Here is a 19,499-nt window from a genome sequence, read left to right as displayed (position 1 = left end):
TACAGAAGAGTATTCCAGATGGGAAACTTGGAGCATACTGCTTAAGCCACTCTAGTTAGACTAGAAGATTACCATTGGGTATAGTCTGTGGGACAAGGTGAGAAAAGCAGATTTATCCTGTCAGCAATAAGAAGCCATGACAAGTTTTTCACGAGGGATGTGTAATCCTTGTTAAAAATCTAGCTAAAATACCACTTGCTCTAGCCTATACTTAAAGTTCATATTGTAAAAGACTTTATAGCATAACATTTTCTGTGCTAGCACTTTGTTTTTCTGACTAGACCATGAGCTTTTATGGGCAGAAAATCTCTTACTTTTGTTTGTCCTAGAGTGAACAGTTCTTATTGAATTAGTTCAAAAACATTCCATATTCCTTTAATTCATCACTGTCTTATAGGTTGGTCTTTTAATCAGTATCAGATTTTCCATCTCTTTCTTGAATTTTCAGACTGAATCTTGTAAGAGTGTGATCCAAGTTGGAAACTTACCTAATGGTTCCTAGTTAATATACTCTAGTTAATACATGCCACTGTCATGGCCTACCCCCTTTAAAAAAACAGTGATGCAATGCTGACTCATGTTTATCTTGAGTTTATACAATATTAAACCCTTGGCAAAGGATTTAGATATTTGTTGTGCAACACAATGTTTGGAAGCTTACCATAAAATGCTCTCTGAATGTGGAAACTATGTTATGAAAGGCTGGCACCCTGCAGAATAAAGTCAATTCCTTGTGAGCTTGACAGCAAGATTTATAGTTGTTTCCCAACTTGTTCTGCTGAACAACCCTGTCATGTCTCATAATGGTTACCTTTGGTTGCCAAGCTTGAGCGGTAATCAGAAAATCTTGTGGTAACATAAATTGTGGTGGGTACTTTTAGGTTTGGAGAGGAATAAATAATGTACGAAGGACTTTCTCTCCTTTAACAAGGACAGGGGATGGAAAGAAAGTTGTCATTAGAATTTTCCATATAAAAAATGCCCCACTCTTCCACCATCCTGCTCCAATCCTGTGTTGAGTGAGCCTCCTCTGTATGCTCACAGCACTCCCCAATTATTCTTTCAAAGTGCTTACCACATTATATGGCCATTGCAGACATATGTGTCTATTTGTTCCACATTGTGTAAGCTTTTTCAATGATGGGGACAGATTCTTTTTCGTTTCTGTGTCACCAATGGATAGTGGGGTTCCTCACGCAAGGTGGTTAGTTAATGAATTATCTGTTAAATATAACTAAGACTAATAATAATAATAATAACAATAATAGCAGCTTGCAGGGCTTTCCTGGTGGCTTTGATGGTAAAGAACCTGCCTGCAATGCAGGTTACCAGGTTTTGATCCCTTGGTAAGCAAGATCCTCTGGAGAAGGAAATGGCCACCCACTTCAGGATTCTTGCCTGGAGAATTCCATGGACAGGGGACCCTGGTAGGCTACAGTCCTTGGGGTCACAAAGAGTAGGACACAACTAACACACACACACACACACACACAGCATTGAATGCAATTACTTCAGCTAGCATTGAGTGCAATTACTTTGTACCAGCCAGTGCTTTAAGGACTTTAGAAGTATTAATCCGTTTAATCCTCTCAGAAATCAGAAAAATAACAATGAAGTGAAGTAAGTATTAGGTATGTTCAAGATTTTAAAGTTGATGGGTGGTAAAAATGTGTGTTTTGTGTACATGCATGTGTGCTTTACATGAATATAAATGTGTTTTGTGATGTGATTTGTTGAACAATGGATGGAAATATGTTCTTTATCCATCCCCTTATCGATGGACATTTAGGTTATTTCCCTTTTTCCCTACTATAGAGAATACTGTAGGGCACGTTTAAGTATGGATATTACTCCAAAGTTGATGAAAAGGAATTGTTGAGTCATAGGATGTGCATCATTTCATGGCAAATAGATGGGGAAACAGTGGAAACAGTGGCTGACTTTATTTTTCTGGGCTCCAAAATCACTGCAGATGGTGATTGCGGCCATGAAATTAAAAGACTTACTTACTTACATGAAATTGAAAGACTTACACACTTACTCCCTGGAAGGAAACTTATGGCCAACCTAGACAGCATATTAAAAAGCAGAGACATTACTTTGCCAACAAAGGTCCATCTAGTCAAGGCTATGGTTTTTCCAGTGGTGATGTATGGATGTGAGAGTTGGACTATAAAGAAAGCTGATCACCAAAAAATTGATGCTTTTGAACTGTGGTGTTGGAGAAGACTCTTGAGAGTCCCTTGGACTGCAAGGAGATCCAACCAGTCCATCCTAAAGGAGATCAGTCCTGGGTGTTCATTGGAAGGACTGATGCTGAAGCTGAAACTCCAATACTTTGGCCATCTCATGCGAAGAGCTGACTTATTTGAAAAGACCCTAATGCTGGGAAAGATTGAGGGCAGAAGGAGAAAGGGACAACAGAGGATGAGATGGCTGGATGGCATCACCGACTCAATGGACATGGGTTTGGGTGGACTCTGGGAGTTGGTGATGGACCTGGTGTGCTGCAGTTCACGGGGTCGCAAAAAGTAGAACATGACTGAGCGACTGAACTGAACTGAACTGAATTGAGGATGTGAATAATAGACATGGCCACTTGTCTGTGACAGTGATGCTAGGAGTTCCTCCACACAAAAGATAACTGCAATAAATGGAAAGACATGCCATGCCCCTAGATGGAAAGGCTCAGTTTTCTAAAGAAGGCAGTCCTCATCAAACTATTCTGTAAATCCTATGGAGTTCCAATTAAAACCCAACAGAAATTTTTAAAAAACATTGAATTTTGTAGTGGGATTACAGCCATTAACAAACAATGTTGTGATAGTTTCAGATGAACAATGAAGAGACTCAGCCATACATACACATGTATCCATTCTCCCCCAGTCTTCCCTCCCATCCAGGCTACCACACAACATTGAACAGAGTTTCCTGTGCTATACAGTAGGTTGGTTATCCACTTTAAACATAGCAGTGACAACCGAAATTTTCTTTGAAGTTTGATAGGCTGATTCTAACTTTTAAGAGGTAGAGAAAATAAGCTAGAAGAGTTGAGAAATTTTGAAAAACTAACAAAGATAGAAAGAGTGGTAGTCTAAGGCCATACCACACTGAACGTACCTGATCTTGTCTGATCTCAGAAGCTTGGCAGGGTCAGGCCTTGTTAGTACTTGAATGGGAGAAGAAGTGGTAATGTTACCATGGATTGGGAATGGAGGGAGTGAGAGAGAAGGAGAAGAAATGGGGGAAGATGAGAAATAAAGAAAGGCTACCAACTACCAACTAGAACAATTCCTGTGATGTACTGTAAAATAAGCTTGTAGAATATGAAAGTGAAATTTGCTCAGTCATATGTCCAGCTCTTTTCAAATTATCCAGGCCTGAATACTAGAGTAGCTAACCTTTTCCTTTTCCAAGGGGTATCCCCAACACAGGGATAGAACCCAGGTCTCCTGCATTGCAGGTGGATTCATTACCAGCTGAGCCACAAGGGAAGCCCCAATATATCTATATCTATATATAGATATACATATAATTTCTACCTTTAATACTATTGCAAATATATTAACTTTGAAAATGCATATGAAAAAGGACTAGAAGAAAACCTGGCTAAAAACATATCATTGACCTGGTTAAGTGATGGGATTATGGACTATTTTTGTTTTGGAATGCAAGCTTTTTAATCTGTTTTTTCAGTAATGTGCAGAAATATAAATATGATCTAAAACATTAACAAAAATCTTATTTTCTTAATTTTTAATATTGTCTCATCTTCTTCCTTCACAAAGTTGCCTATGGCAATTCAGATGTCATTGATTATTGCTCCTTTAGGGCGATGTTTTACTTTCCGGAAGCTAAGAGGCTTTTTTTTTTTTTTTCCCACTTATTCTGACATTTCACAACAGTGTGTCTTGGTGTGGGTCTTTATCCATATATTGAGCTTGACAACTGATGGGCTTCTTAAATCTGAGAACTCATGTCTTTCTTTAGTTCTGGGAAATTTTCTTCTATGATAGATTTGTCTGTTCTCCTTCCTATTTGCTTTTTAAAAACTTTTATTTTTCTCTGGCACTGATGATAGACAAATGCTAAAATATCCAGATTTTATTTTATATTTAGAAATCCATGTTTTTTATGGGAGAGGTGCTAGTAACTAGATACCCAGATAACCACAATGGTGTGATCACTCACCTAGAGCCTGACATTCTGGAATGTGAAGTCAAGTAGGCCTTAGGAAGCATCACCACAAAGCTAGTGGAGGTGATGAAATTCCAGTTGAGCTATTTCAAATCCTAAAAGATGATCCTGTGAAAGAGCTGCCAGCAAATTTGGAAAACTCCGCAGTGTCCACAGGACTGGAAAAGGTCAGTTTTCATTCCAATCCCAAAGAAAGGCAATGCCAAAAAATGTTCAAACTACCACAGAATTGCACTCATCTCACACGCTAGCAAAGTAATGCTCAAAATTCTCCAAGCTAGGCTTCAACAGTATGTGAACCATGAAATTCCAGATATTCAAGTTGGATTTAGAAAAGGCGGAGGAACCAGAGATCAAATTGCCAACATCCGTTGGATCATTGAAAAAAAAGAGAGTTCCAGAAAACATCTATTCTCTTTATTGACTACGCCAAAGCCTTTGACCTTGTGGATCACCACAAACTGTGGAAAATTCTTAAAGAGATGAGAATACCAGACCACCTTACCTGCCTCCTGAGAAATCTGTATGCAGGTCAGGAAGCAACAGTTAGAACTGGACATGGAACAACAGACTGGTTCCAAATAGGAAAAGGAGTACATCAAGGCTGTATATTGTCACCCTGCTTATTTAGCTTATATGCAGAGTACATGATGAGAAATGCTGAGCTGGATGAAGTACAAACTGGAATCAAGATTGCCAGGAGAAATATCAATAACCTCAGATATGCAGATGACACCACCCCTATGGCAGAACGTGAAAGACTAAAGAGCCACTTGATCAAAGTGAAAGAGGAGAGTGAAAGAGTTGGTTTAAAACTCAACATTCAGCAAACTAAGTAATGGCATCTGGTCCCATTACTTCTTGGCAAATAGATGGGGAAACAATGGAAACAGTGACAGATTTTATTTTTTGGGGCTCCAAAATCACTGCAGATGGTGATTGCAGCCATGAAATTAAAAGACGCTTGCTTCTTGGAAGAAAAGTTGTGACCAACCTAGACAGCATATTAAAAACAGTGATGTTACTTTGTCAACAAAGATCCATCTAGTCAAAGCTATGGTTTTTTCCAGTAGTCATGTATGGGTGTGAGAGTCAGACCATAAAGAAAGCTGAGCGCTGAAGAATTGATGCTTTTGAACTGTGGTATTGGAGAAGACTCTTGAGAGTCCCTTGCACTGCAAAGAGATCCAACCAGTCTATCCTAAAGGAAATCAGTCCTGAATATTCATTGGAAGGACTGATGCTGAAGCTGAAACTCCAATACTTTGGCCACCTGATGCAAAGAACTGACATATTTGAAAAGACCCTAGTGCTCAGAAAGATTGAAGGTGGGAAGAGAAAGGGACAACAGAGGATGAGATAGTTGGATCCATCACCGACTCGATGGACATGAGTTTGAGTAAGCTCCGGGAGTTCGTGATGGACAGGGAGGCCTGGTGTGCTGCAGTCCATGGTGTCACAAAGAGTTGGACATGACTAAGTGACTGAAGTGAACTGAACTGAAGTGACTAGAAGGAGGAAGTCTAAAGAAGGCTTCTGGGATATTATTAAAATTCTGTTTTTTTTTTTTTTTTTTTTTGGCTGTGCCACATGGCTGTGTCATTTCAGTTCCCAGGGATTAAACCCAGGTCATAGCAGTGAAATCCTGGAATCCTAATCTCTAGGTTACCAGAGGACTCCCAGTTCTGATTCTGCATTTGTTCAATTTGTATAAATTCTTAAACATTAGATGTCTAATATATATACTTATTTCAAGAAATATTTTTTTAAAATAATAACTTCAAGGTTTTTATTGGCCTGAACAACTGGAAATATGAAACTGACATCCATTGAGATGAGGAAGGCTGGTAGAGTAGCTTGAGGGAGAAGCCCAGGAGTTCAGGTTTGAACATGCTGAATTTGAATTGTCTCTCAGATATAGAGGAAGAGATGCCCATTATTGTTTTTAATTTTCCTGATAAATCCTCTTTGTGTATTTGGTCTGCCATAACAAAATACCACAGGTTAGGGGGCTTATAAACAACAGAAATTTCTCACAGTTTTGGAGGCTGGAAGTCGAAGATCAGGGTGCCAGCATGGTTGGGTGAGGGCCCTCTTCTGAGTCTCAGACTGCCAACTTCTTGCTGTATCCTCATGCAGTGGAAGGAGCTATGGAGCCTCTTTTATAAGGACACTAATTCCATTCATGAGAGTTTTCACCCTCATGACCTAAGCACATCCCAGAAGCCTCACCTATTAGGATTAGGATTTCAACATATGAATTTGTGGCACACGAACATTCAAGTCAAGTAAGATGAGGACTGAGAATTAACTACTGGATTAACACTTTTGTTGCTGCTGCTGCTAAGTCACTTCAGTCGTGTCTGACTCTGTGCGACCCCATAGAGGGCAGCCCACCAGGCTTCCCCGTCCCTGGGATTCTCCAGGCAAGAACACTGGAGTGGGTTGCCATTTCCTTCTCCAATGCATGAAAGTGAAAAGTCAAAGTGAAGTCGCTCAGTCATGTCCGACTCTTAGCGACCCCATGGACTACAGGCTACCAGGCTCCTCCATCTATGGGATTTTCCAGGCAAAAGTACTGGAGTGGGTTGCCATTGCCTTTTCTGAACACTTTTGTTAGGTAGTTAGAATAGGAAAAAGGAGTCCAGAATGGTGGTGGCTAAAAGACAAGGAAGGGAAAAGCCCACAAAAATAGAACAAAGGAAGGTCCTAGGACCGGAGTGAGGACCTCAGGTAGAACAAACAACACTCCTAGCTAGCCCAATTTACACAGGGCAGGCCCAGGGGGGAGGAGAAAAAACATAAAAAGAGGAGTCAAAGGGCCAGGGGTCTCTCTCTCTTCTCTTCCCTTCTTTTGGGTCAGCATGCCCTCACGCCTCAAGGATGTATTTTCTTAAATAAAACTGGGTGTAACACGGAGCTGTAACACTGATCTGTCCAAGAGCTGTAATGCTGATCTGTTCGAGAGCTGAGACATGGTCTGTCTGAGGGCTTTAACGTCTGTTGCTTCAAATTTTCGTTGTGATGAGACAGAACCAAGGAAATTACATGCTCCCACAACAACTTTGGAGTTCGTTAGTCACCTCCATGAGAGCACTGTTGGTGGCATTAATGGAAGGGCTAGAATCTGATTAGAGTGGTCTAAGGGCATCAAGGAAAGGAAATGGAGATAGGATGCATAGGCAACTTTTTTGTTGGCTGGTCCAAGATCATGATAGAGGCATTACGGTGGGGTCAAAATTTCTCACTGCTTCTTCTGTAGGGCTCACCTATCATCATTTTGGTTGCTCCATGGTCTCAGCCATCTCTGTGTTAGAAGCACTTCAAAAAGTCTCCTCACTTTTCAGGAGCTCTTCCTCCTCTGTGCCTTTGGACTGTGACTTATCTTTCTTTCTTTCTTTCCTTCCTTCCTTTTGTTCCTTGCTTGCTTTTTTTCTCTCCCTCCCTTCTTCCCTTCCTTTTTATTCTTTAATTTGATCCCACCTGATTTCTACCTTTGAGGCATTTCTTTTTGCAGTCCTCAAGAACACCTGCTTTTATTTCCCAGCATATCATACCAATTCAAATTATTTGCTCCACTTTTTGAAGCCTGTTTCCTTACCTATAAAATGTGCCAAGGAATGACTGCTTAGTTCATGGATTTATGATGTTGCAGGGAGGAAGCCAATTCTGATTCCATGTTGGAAACTGTTTCTTTGACTTGCTTTCATTATTATAATCATACACAATGGCTTGCCTAGAGGACCCTGCCCCCTGCTTGACTGTAAACCAAAATGCCTTTGTTCAGCTCAAGGTGAGATAGTTTGTCCCTGTCCACCTGTGAATAGAAGAGATTAACACACCCCTTCCGAAGGCTGGACATAACCTTGGAGATGTTTTGCAAGATTGGAGACCCTTTCACTTTACTTCCCCACTGCCTCTCCCTCTCTCTTCTGCCTTTTGACTTTAGTTCCTCATTGCTTCATTCCCTTCTTTCTCTCTGATCTATGAAAGAACCTGGAGTCTAGACCCCAATAAGGTGGTTATTTTAAGGCTCTAGCCTGCCATTTTCTTGATCTGCCGCAATTAATGTCTCTTCCTTGCCTCAATATCTCATTTCTCGGATTCATTGGCCTGTCATGTGGCAAGCAGAGTGAGCTTGGACTCTGTAACAATGATGGTCAAATGAGATTATAGAAAGGAAAGTGCTTGGTAAATTGCATACTCTATAAAAATGTTGATTTTCCATTAGCTCTTACTTTTTTAAGAGTGATTCATATCATGCTTTGGATATATGGACTCTCTTCTTTTTAACTGTGATTGTTTTCATTGAGTTTAGATGGCTCACATTTTAGTGGTGACCTACTAGAAATCTCCAGTTGTGGTTTACAGGATTATGGGAACAAGGACCAAGGATGTTTCTGATCCCAAGTTGTTTTCTGCCACAAGACTCGCTGAGTTGAAAACAATGGACCTCCTCATTACCCCTTTTATAAATATTTACAAGGCTCTTCTCCCACTCTCTCCCCTAAGGGCAACAATTAAGCCTTACTTATTGTGGTAGCCTCTGCCTGGCAAAACATGTCACATAGTAGGAACTTATTTCATGCTTATTTTTTAAACACTTGATTGTACTATAGCAGCATTTTTAAATTTTGTCTGTATTGACTCTAGGGATATTATTAGTGTGATAAAAAATTTGGCTTAAAAATATTCCAACAAGATTTACTGGCATGTTCATAGTGCCTATGGTGTGGGTATTTGTTTTAGGCAGAAAAATTGCCTTATTAGGACTAAATTCAGCATGATTGTCCACAGTTGAAATACTAATTATAACTTAAGGAGCTGAAAAAGCTGTACTTATTGAAAGCTGCTATTTGTTAATATTTTCTTTAACGTCACAGTAACCTTGAAAGTCTCACATTTGTTTAAGTGCAGAATTGGAGTGAATATCCTGATCTGACTCCAAAACCAGTGTAACCAAGTAGGACCCTATGGGTCCTTCCTGGGATGGTCCTCCTCCCATATCCTTGGCTTTAGCTCCTCTCTGAAGTATGTAGCTAATAGTAGTTGATGGACATTTCCTGAGTTGTTTTACAGATGCTAAAACCTAGTTAAGTGGAAGACTTAACTACTTGATGACCAGAAGCATGTACCCCCAGACCTACTGGAGCCTGAGGATCCATAATATTAACCCCTGTGACACCACCCTGTTACCTCACCATCAACCAATCAGAGAATCACAATTGAGCTGAACATGAGCTGAACACTCACCCCAAGACCCACCCCCTCTCATATGGTGGTGGGTCTTTAAAATGCTTTCCTGAAATCCACTGGGGAGTTAGGTTGTTTTGGGCACTAGCTGCCCTGGACTCCTTGCCTGGTGCCCTGCTATAAACGTTGCACTTTTCTTCACCACAACCTGCTGTCCGTAGACTGACTTTACTACATGTGGACTAGTGGACCCAGGTTTGGTCTCATAACACCACAGCGTTTAACTCTTCTGCCTCTCATTTGTTTCAAGCCAAGTAGGTAAGGAATATCAGCTGGCAACAGCCTCATAAAATTTCAGTTTTCTGTTTTGGGAGTATAGTATTTACCTTATTTTTGCTCCATTTATCAACTTTTTTTCCCCTGGGGGTTAGTGATAAAAGCAGTTCTTAATTCTCTTATTCTGCATCAGGCTGACTTGCTTTACTTGCTTTTTTCCTTTTTCTTTCCTTCTTTCTTTGTTATTCAAACTCACACTGCAGCTCTGAAAGATCTCACCAGTTTTAATCCTTAATTTTTCCACAGAAAGAAGAGAAATGCCTCCCCCGCCACACACAGAACTATATCTAATTTTAGCATTGTTTATGAAATGGCTTTGAAAGTATGTTTTCATATTGTTGTTAGTCTCTGTGTAGCCCTTGGGGCCTAAGCAACCATTGAGGTTAAATGTTAATATATTTAGAGAGCGAAAAGGACCTGATCTAGAAAATGCAACAATATTTATTGCATGCCTACTATGTGTCAGCATAATTACAGGCCCTGGAGAAACTCAGCAATGAAAAAGAATACTGATTCAATGGCAATGAAACATGCATTTTAAAATTCCTCTATAGATGATGCAATTTTTCCTTGAAACAGGTTAAATACATTTGTGGGTTTAATATTTGCAGTACGATAACTTTATTGTAAATGAGTAAAACTCAAGAGTAATATTACTTGCCCATTTTTTTTTTTCTTTTTTGGTTGTCTCAAACCATTGGATAAGTATACATTTGTATCTTAGCCTTTTGATAGTAACCATTAATTTAAAGCAAGCAGTTTGGGGCACTGAATGCTTCCACTTCAATGAGGACTTATGCTAGAAGCTTTCTCTACATTTTTCTGGAGTTATGTGCTATTTGCCATAAAAAGGAGACTATAATGTTTATCATATGTTAGTGAGATATAAGATCTTAAAGTGGAGGAAACTGCTTTGGCAGGAATTTTGATAATTTCACAGTAAGAGTAAATACAGCTTATCTGGGGGGCAGGGATTTAAAATTCCTGAGCAAATTTTATAGCAAAGGAAATCATAAATAAGATGAAAAGACAACCATCAGAATGGAAGGAAATATTTGCAAGCAAAGCAACCAACAAGGATTAATCTCTAAAATACACAGACAGCTCATGCAGCTCAATATCAAAAGAACAAACAACCCAATCAAAACACGGGCAGAAGACTCATGTTAAATAGACATTTCTCCAAAGAAGACATATAGATGGCCAACAAACACGAAAAGATGCTTGACATTGCTCATTATTAAAGAAATGCAATTCAAAACTACAATGAGATATCACCTCACACTGGTATAGCTGGTGTGGCCATGATCAGAAAATCTACAAATAATACATTCTAGAGAAAGTGTGGGGAAAAGAGAGCTCTCTCTCACTGTTGGTGGGAATGTAAGTTGGTGCAGCCACTGTGGAAAACAAGTATGTAGGTTCCTCAAAAAGCTAAAAATAGAACTACCATATGACCCAGCAATCCCATTATTGGGCATTTACCCAGAGAAAACCATAATTCAAAAAGACACATGCTCCCCAGTGTTCATTGCAGCACTATTTACAATAGCCAGGACATGGAAGCAACTTAGATGTCCATCAACAGAGGAATAAAGAAAGAAGATGTGATATATACATATATATATGTGTGTGTGTGTATGTATAAATATATATATATATATATATAGGAATATTATTCAGCCATAAAAAGAAAGAAATTATGCCATTTACAGAAATGTGGATGTATCTAGAGAGTGTCATTCAAAGTGAAGTAAGTCAGAAAGAGAAAAACATATATTGTATAGTATCACTTATATGTGGAATCTAGAAAAATTGGTATAGATGAACTTATTTTCAAGGCAGGGATAGAGACACAAATGTATGCAAACCAAGGTGGGAAAAGAAGGTGGGATGAATTAGGAGGTTGGGATTGGCATATATACACTTCTATGTATAAAATAGATAACTAATGAGAGTCTAACTATATAACACAGTTATAACTCAGTTATATAACTCTGTTCTATCCAATTCCAACTTATATTCCTAGTCAATGCCCTGCTTCCATTGAACATTTGATTATAGACTCATTCTGATTGTATTTGTTAGCTGATTCTTGTATGCTGACTTCACATCAATTTCAAAACTCCTAGCAACAGGGTAGGTGTCTTCAAATTTAAAACTCTAAAAAAAATAAAAATTATTTTATTGAATATAGTTGTTTTACCACGTTGTGTTAGTTTCTGCTGTACAACAAAGTGATTTGTATATATATATATATATATATATATATATATATATATATATATATATATGATTCAGTGGGTACAGAATCTACCTGCAAAGCAGGAGACACAGGCAGACATGGATTTGATATATATACGTTCATCTGTTTATGGACATGTGTGTGTGTGCATGCTCAGTCGCTTCAGTCGTGTCTGACTCTTTGTGACCCTATGGACTGTAGCCTGCCAAGCTCCTCTGTCCATGGGATTCTCCAGGCAAGAATACTGGAGTGGGTTGTCATGCTTTGCTCCAGGGAATTTTCCTGACCCAGGAATCGAATCCATGTCTGCCTGTGTCTACTGCTTTGCAGGAAGATTCTCTACCCACTGAGCCAATTTTTAGATAAGGAAATGGCAACCCACTCCAGTATTCTTGCCTGAAATATCCCATCATGAAGGAGCCTGGTGGGCTACAGTCCATAGGGTCGCAAAGAGTTGGACACAACTGAGCAACTTCACTTTCACTTTCTTTTAAACTTTAGCTTCCCCTTCAACGCATACCACATAGTAGGAATTCAAATGTTACTTTTGGATTCATTCATTTAGTCAAGGTGTGGGGACTAATATTAGTGTGGTACCACGGAATGAAAGCTCTACCATTTACCAGCTATAGGACCTTAAGCTTTTCACAATCTCTCTTCTTTAAACCAAAGATGCCTAAATTAATTTTTTTTTCAAATTCCTTTCAATTCTATGATCTGGTGATCCAAAGGAGTGAATAAGAGTTCTCTGTATTTCTAATTTCCCATCTGTGTCTTATAGTTACTGAATGTTGTCCCATCCTCTGGGATTTATATTTATGGCTCTTCTTGATGGTATATAACAAAATGATTTAAAAAAGAGAAAAGAACTTGAATACAATGTAGTATGTTCAGTAGAAAATTAATAAATGAATAAAAAGACTGATTTTTTTATAGTTTATTGTTTTTCCAGGTACAGTTACCAATGGTTTCAAAACATATCTCTCAAAGAATAACAAGCCCTTTTCTCTTTTATGCTTTCCCTTACACATTTGCTTTATTTTTAGCTGACAAGTGGATATGTGTGTTATAGACCAAATTTCCTTAAGCTGTTCTTCTTTTTAACATGTGCAATTTTTCTAATCACATTTATTTGTGAGAGCAAGACTGTGTGTACTGATAGGAAAGACAACAGAGTCAGCTAATTTTTGGAATAATTAGACCAGGCATGAAAATAAAGTATTGGTCTATGTGTGTAGGGCCTTAGAAGAAATCAGTCTCAGAATAATATGTATATCAGTCTTAAGATGAGTAAAATTCTTAATCTAATTAGAAAAAAATCCTAATAAGAAATGATAGACAATCTGTCTCACCTTCCTACCTCATAGAGTTGTTGCAAAAACTTAATAAGACTCAGCACATTAATATTAGTTGACCATGAAGAACACCACAGACCTGTTTCCTTACCACTAATGCCCACTCACAGAAAGGGGCATACTCTTCAGGACATTTGTGAGACTTTAATTGCCATTGGTGAAGACTCCCAAATCTGCATTCCAATCTTGTTTCCTACCTTAATTTCCAATTTTATATTTTCCATCTGTCTATCAGGACTCACCTATATGAAAATGAATCCCACCATCACTACTAAGTCAATAGTGAAAGTGAAAGTCGCTCAGTCATGTCTGACATTTTGTGATCCCGTGAACTATACAGTCAATTGAATTTTCCAGGCCACAGTACTGGAGTGGGTAGCCTTTCCCTTCTCCAGGGGATCTTCCCAACCCAGGGATCAAACCGAGGTCTCCCACATTGCAGGCAGATTCTTTACCAGCTGAGCCACAAGGGAAGCCCAAGAATACTGGAGTGGGTAGCCTATTCCTTCTCCAGCAGATCTTCCTGATCCAGGAATCCAACTGGTGTCTCCTGCATTGTAGGCGGATTTTTTTTTTTTAACCAACTGAGCTATAAGGGAAGACACAAAAGTGATAGTCAATAGAATCATAGACAAAGTGATCAATTTTTTCCTACCCTAATTGTTTTTCTTCTGAAACTTCCTAATTTTTCTCCAAGTCAATTTTTTCCAGTGCAAACCAGAAAAGGAAAGCTATCTTAGGCTTTGCCCAGGGTGATCTAAACCTCCAAGTTGGAACAACATCTAGAAATAAAGTAGTTAGGGTCTGGGAAGTTGGAGAGGTGAGGCAGGAAAGGAGCTGAAGACAGGTTTGGAAATAAGGATTCAAAGGCAAGGAGCACAGTGGAATTGAAGGTCAGTTCAGGAACTAATTACACAAATTTGGTTCATCTGTTTCCCTCTCCTTACGTGGTTCAAGCACCTTTTAGAATTTTATTTTTAAAAGGACCAGAGAGCATAATAAAATTTCAGTTAATATAAAATTTGTTTTTGAAATCTCAAAGCCTTGAAGCCATATTGGAATCTCCAGCCCATTAATATTCTACCAATTAAAATAGTTGGGAAGATCCGCTGGAGAAGGGAATGGCAAACCACTCCAGCAGTCTTGCCTGGAGAATCCCATGGACAAAAGAGCCTGGTGGGCTATAGTTCAAAGGGTTGCAAAGAGTAGGACACTGAGCGACTATACACACACACACACACACACACACACACACACACACATGGTACTTGACAAATGCTTGCTAGAATGAATAGATGAAAACCCTGTTGATGTTTTCTTCCCTAGGACATCTGTATTCACCATTTCTACCCCATTCCCAGGGTAAAACTAGCGCCAAATCTCCCCTTTAGTACTTACATTGCTCCAAAATTTATTTCCAAATTTATCTTTCCCTATCAACACCTTCCGGAGAAGGCAATGGCACCCCGCTCCAGTACTCTTGCCTGGAAAATCCCATGGATGGAGGAGCCTGGTAGGCTGCAGTCCATCGGGTCGCTAAGAGTCAGACGCGACTGAGCGACTTCACGTTCACTTTTCACTTTCATGCACTGGAGAAGGAAATGGCAAGCCACTCCAGTGTTCTTGCCTGGAGAATCCCAGGGACAGGGATTAAAACATAACTGCTTTATGTTAAGCAGTCTCCATTCATTGTCTCCTGGTCATGCTCATTCTTTGTTTCTTAACTCTTCCTTGTACATACCCTCTCCCTTCATTTCAACTTAATCCAGTATACTTTAAGACCCAGCTCAAGTCCTATCACCATCTTCATAAATTTCAGTGAAGATGAATCTCATCTATTTAAAAAGCTCTATCACAACTCCTGCTGTATTGGCATTTAATCATTTTTTCTCCTTGATGGTGTATGTGTCTTGACTTCCTAGAGTGTGTGTGTGTGTGTTTTGTGTGTTACCCACAATGTTTAGCAAAAAAGCTTATTGAATGAATGATTCATGTTGAGTACAGAAACAGAAAAAGGGGGGTGATAATGAAATAATATTAACCTCTTTCACTTTATTATTCAAGAGATCAGCAAAACACCTTAAAGATTGACAATATCCTTGACATCTCAATTTTATAATAATAACACAATGTATACAAAGGTGATACACAGATATATGCAAAGGTTACTATATGTATCATCTTTATAATATGCAATTGTATATAAAAGAGGAAGGAATTTTCTAAAATAAGAATTTAATAGTGGTAACCAATTCAAAATAAAAACCTTTTTTCTTAGAAACATTTGAGAATTTGGAAAGGGATTTATGCTTTTTGATTTTAGAATGAATCTATTAGGCTTCTAATAAAAGATAAAACGACACCCAAAACAAGTATTTTTTAATAAAGTTCTAGCCAATGAACTTCTAATGAGATAACTCCTGCTTTACTTCTTTCAAAACTTGAAATAAAATCACTGCTATTAAATGCAGATTTTGAGGGCAGTGATCTAATTGCCCCAACATATCCCAAGGAACAATTTAAAACTTTGATAGCTAAAATCTTGGAAGAAACAATCAAGTCTTTGAAGGCACGAAATGTTTTGAGGCTATTACTGGTAAGCGAGGTAAAAATAGATGAAACTTATAAATATTATTCTTTGGATAGTTAAATCTTAAGCAGAGAGAAACTTTAAATTAGAAAAATGTTATCTGAGCATTTTTGAAGTAGAGACTGGTCTATTGGTCTGAGGACTATAAAATAATACTAAATTAGTTCATTCTGAATAAAATACTAATCTTGAACCACTTCATGAAATTGACATGCTTGCCTTTAATAGCTCTTTTTCTTTTTTTTCTTTCTCATTTTTTTCTGCTTAACATTTCATAAATGTCATAATACACATTGAGTCATGATGCCTCCCCTGTATTTCTGAAATCATTATCTTGGATATTACTGAACAATTTCCAACATTTGAAATGCTGACATCGATTGATAAACTTATTCATAATACATGCTTATTACTGATTTAATTACTTTTGGGTTAAATGAAGAAGCATTTTAAGTGGTGTGCTCTGGTATAGTTCAATTATTGAAAGCAAATCAAATAAGAAATACATTTCAAAAAAGAAATATGATAAGTGGATATCATTTCTGTAAGAAAGTTTATTTTTAAATGAAGAATATTTATAAATTAATGGCACACAGAAATGATGAATTCCTTGTCATTTGTCTTTAAATATCAGCATCATCAAATATTAAGTACCTGTAAATATCTACTCCAATTGATCTCATTCTTTTCTTTGACCTTTATACATAGTTGGATGTTTCCTTAAAGAGCTAAATACCTGTTCAGTCCTGCTGCTTTGCTGGCTAACTGATTTCTTCCTGTTGTTAAGTCATTTGTTCCCCAAACCCTTTTCCCTCTAGGATTTAACCTCTCTTCTCAAAAGTACCTGTATGTGTCACAGCCTATCATACTAACGCTGTCTGTGAGACTTGGCAGTAAAACAAGGCTGCAGCTTTCAAAGCAGCTCCAAGTATAATACAGGCAGCTCGCATCGGGAGATGATGTAAGATGAAATTTCAGGGCTGTGATGAAGAGGTCTTCAAATCTAAATAGCTTCTGCAAGGCAAATGGTTCTGTGTTTCTCAGGTAATTGTAATCCCTGAAATCAAAACACCTCTCAATGTGTGCAATGACACGGTTATCTAATGTTTTAAATGATTTCCTGAGCATCCGAGTTGAGAAGAATGGCAGGTTTAGATTTGTTTGAAATTCATAATATTTGTCATTCAGCCTCTGAACCAGTTTGTTCTGATCATTTGGAATGGGGCTATACAGATGGCAACCCACTGGAATGCCTTTTTTTTCCCCCAGAGAGAGACTGCTGTCCTAGAATTATAGCAGCATATTAAAGGAAAAAATTACACCCTTTAAAAATAAATTTTCCAGGCCCCATGGGATGTTATCTTGGGAAAACTTGATACTTTATTAAAAAAACAGGAAGAGCTCATACACAACAATATCTCATGTCAGTTAAGTGCTTAGAGTAGAAGTTTCCTTTGGTAAATCTTTTATGTTTCTAGTTGGAATTTTAAATTTATTTTGCTTAAATATTTCAAGTCAGATTAAATTAGGTAATTAATGAAAGCAATTCTGAGATGTTTTTCCAACAATAAATAGATATTTTGATTTTGAGGACTACAATGCCAAAAATATGGATCTTCCCTAAACAATGTTTGTTTAGCATTAGTGAGGAAAAAAAGAAAAGAAAAGAAATTGAACTGAGGAGTTAATGTCTTTTTAAAAAGTTGTCTGTGGGTTACTATTGCTTCATTCTTTAATGTTGGTGCTTAACCTATTTTAATAAAGATTTCAGGTTTTTTAATTGAATTAGACTGGCCAGAAATTTTCGAAACCCAAATGAACTTTTTGGCCAATCCAGTAAAATAGATAATGGAATACAAAGCATGCTAATTTGTTATTCAGTTTACCCACACATACGGGGAACCCAACTGTGCAAGTCTAAAGAGCCAGGTCAGTACTGATGACATGTTGGCAGCATCTTTGAAGCACAGGCAGAGAACATTAGAAATGATTAGAAATGCATGGGAGCCTTTCCTCTTGTGCTCTTTTCTCTCAAGGTACTACCTGTGCTATTTTGTAGTTGTTGGTTAATGGGCAAGCCTCTTGCATAAACTGTGTGCTTTGTGAAGGTAAGGATCCTGCTTTTCTTTTTCCCTTTTAAAAAAGTTGAAGTGTAATGGATTTACAACGTTAAATTTAAGGATCTTGTTTTTCATCCTCATTAATCCCCTCAGTTAGCACAGTGACTACCATAATATTAGGGGTTGAAATAGGTCTGCCAATTGAACACCTTGTGTTATAAAGTCCATGAGAACAGTGATTCTGTTGACTTCACTTTTACGTCTTGAACACCACTAGGTGCTTCTCGGCTAAAAGAATGTGAAATATGTGAAAACAAACCATTATATTTTGTGAACAACTCTTATATACAACATCTTATTTCAGCCTTTCATAAGCTTCATGGACTAGTAGGTAGGGCAGTTTATTATTATTTCCATTTTCTAGATAGGGAGACAAAGATCCAGAGTGATGAATTAATTTACTAAAATTAACTCAAACTTATAACTGTTTAGTGAAAACAAGGTAAAGGAGCTCATATGTCTGTTAGTAATTGCCCTTAAGAACAGTTCCTGAGGTATGACTCTCATTCAGGGGTCTTTGTAAGCACTGGGTTTGAAGGACCAGACAACCCATCTCAGCAGTTGCTAGAGAAAACTTCCAGGATCAGATTTTTCAAAGACATAGTACAACTGTGGCTTCAAAGTGAGGTGGTGCTGCTGGAGAAAACTCTCAGGCACATCCAGATTCGGTCAGCTTTGACCCTTTACCTGTTCCCTGACGCCTGGGCCCTCTGTGAGCACCTGCCAGTCATCCGGCAGCTTGCCACCAGCGGTCAGTTTCTCCTCATCATACCCAACATCGTGGTGAACATATTGTATATCCTGAGAAGGGAGGACAAGCGGGCTTCAGCAGCCATCACCTTCCTAGAGGGGGAGCTGAAGAGAGGGAACCAGTACCTTCTCTGCCAGTCCTGTGTGTCTGTGATGTTGGTGAGACCCAGGATGACCAGGCCAGACTCTGATGCCTGGGACCTCTATAACATGCTTGACATCTGCAGAGGTCTGCTGGACTCATCCTGGCTGGGGACCCCCGACCACAGGAATATGATCACCATCCTCACGGGCATCTGTTTAGACAACCCTAGGAATCTCTCATACCCCCTGCAGCTGGTGCTGGGGACGGCAACTGAAGCTGGTGTGGAAGTCAAGAATGTCCTGCGCTTCTACAGGAAGTGGAAGATGGTCAGCTGATGTGGTCATATCTCCCTACTTCTCCCTCAGCACTTACACATCAAGCTCAGTCTGTTCACCTCTCTTGTTCGCACCTAATGTTAAAGGTAGCTGTTGTGTAAACTCATATCTGTACCTACCTACCTATGGGTAGAGTCTCAGTGGACCATCTCCCAGAGGCCTTCATGTTTCCTTCTTTGTTGTCTTGACTTGATATCACATTCTCTGTCTGAAAAATATCTCTGGATTAAACTAACTCAGTATTTGGTGTTTTTGTGGTAAAGCAGCAACTTAAGGAGGCATTTCTGCGTTCC

The 19,499-nt window shown here is 38.6% G+C and overlaps 1 pseudogene; it reads left to right on the top strand.

Annotated features, from left to right (window-relative positions):
* Positions 1–19,206, top strand: part of LOC139181507 (tigger transposable element-derived protein 1-like) — a 31,728-nt pseudogene extending 12,522 nt beyond the window's left edge.
* The last annotated feature ends 293 nt before the right edge of the window (positions 19,207–19,499 follow it).

Source organism: Bos indicus, chromosome X (assembly GCF_029378745.1).
Source record: "Bos indicus isolate NIAB-ARS_2022 breed Sahiwal x Tharparkar chromosome X, NIAB-ARS_B.indTharparkar_mat_pri_1.0, whole genome shotgun sequence".
Classification (NCBI taxonomy): domain Eukaryota; kingdom Metazoa; phylum Chordata; class Mammalia; order Artiodactyla; family Bovidae; genus Bos; species Bos indicus.
Note: the sequence above shows the minus strand (reverse complement) of the source record. Positions and strands in the feature narration are given on the sequence as shown.